The 1,269-nt window shown below is 35.8% G+C and overlaps 1 non-coding gene across 1 annotated transcript; it reads left to right on the top strand.

Annotated features, from left to right (window-relative positions):
• Positions 1-549: 549 nt before the first annotated feature.
• LOC128047118 (U6 spliceosomal RNA) lies at positions 550-653 on the top strand. The gene has a single exon (XR_008199306.1). It is a non-coding gene; the product is annotated as a U6 spliceosomal RNA (small nuclear RNA).
• The last annotated feature ends 616 nt before the right edge of the window (positions 654-1,269 follow it).

The following is a 1,269-nucleotide window of genomic DNA, read 5'->3' as shown; positions in this document are numbered from 1 at the left end:
CAATGTGGATAAAAAGAGAAATACACAATTAAAAAGAACATTTCACTAAGAAGATTCAATAGCCACAAACTTGTGTGCATTTAAAGTATACACAAAAAGCAAAAAACTCATTAAAATATAATATGATGTTGACAAACCACAGTCATAGAGGAAGATTTTATCTAATCTGTATCAGAATATGATAAATTGAGTAACTTGAACAAACAAGTCAGGATTGAAACTTCCCAGGTATATACAGAATCCTGCAAAAAGCAAAGCAAAACAAACAAACAAAAATAGAGAGTATATGTTCTTTAGAAATGCACATAAAACAAAGACAAAAAGCTAGCACAGTTTAGTTAGCTTTCCAAGTCTCAATAAATTCCAAATGATCACATTCCATTACCACAATAAAATTAAATTAGAAAACATAAAATGATAATTTTAAGTAGTAACAAATGTTTGAAAACATACGTGTATATATATATATATACACACACACTCTTAAAATAAGGAGAAAGGGCTTTTAGGTTTGTCCTCTCCGATTTGTAGAATACTAAAGTTGGCTCTGTGCTGACTTCCACAGCACATATACTAAAATTGGAACGATACAGAGATTAGCGTGGCCCCTGCGCAAGAATGACATGCAAATTCGTGAGGCGTTCCATATTTTTATATTTCTTTTTCTATATTATTTGCCAAAGTGAGATAAGAAACCTCTTGATTTTAAAGCTTTAAGAGGCATTTGATTTTCTAAAAGGACAGTCTGAAATCTTTATGTTGATATAAATTTAAAGATATAAATGTCTCAGTTAGTCATGCAAAAACATTAATCTCGATTTTTAAAAGATCCAAAAAACTGTCCAGTTTATATTTTTATGACAAATAAAAAAATAGCATTCAACTGAAAAAAAATAATAAAGTTAGCTCTGAGTTTAAGCTCTACCTCAAATAGTGGCAGTAACACAATGGATCCACTAGATGTCAGTGTTACTTTACGTTCATTCTTATTTGCCCACGTTGACGTCGGAGAAGGCAATGGCACCCCACTCCAGTACTCTTGCCTGGAAAATCCCATGGGTGGAGGAGCCTGGTAAGCTGCAGTCCATGGGGTCGCTAAGAGTGGGACACGACTGAGCGACCTCACTTGCACTTTTTACTTTCGTGCATTGGAGAAGGAAATGGCAACACACTCCAGTGTTCTTGCCTGGAGAATCCCAGGGACGGAGGAGCCTGGTGGGCTGCCGTCTATGGGGTCGCACAGAGTCGGACACGACTGAAGCGACTTAG

The sequence above is a fragment of the Budorcas taxicolor genome, chromosome 4 (genome assembly GCF_023091745.1).
Source record: "Budorcas taxicolor isolate Tak-1 chromosome 4, Takin1.1, whole genome shotgun sequence".
NCBI classification, from domain to species: domain Eukaryota; kingdom Metazoa; phylum Chordata; class Mammalia; order Artiodactyla; family Bovidae; genus Budorcas; species Budorcas taxicolor.
This window is presented reverse-complemented; position numbering and strand designations above follow the sequence as displayed.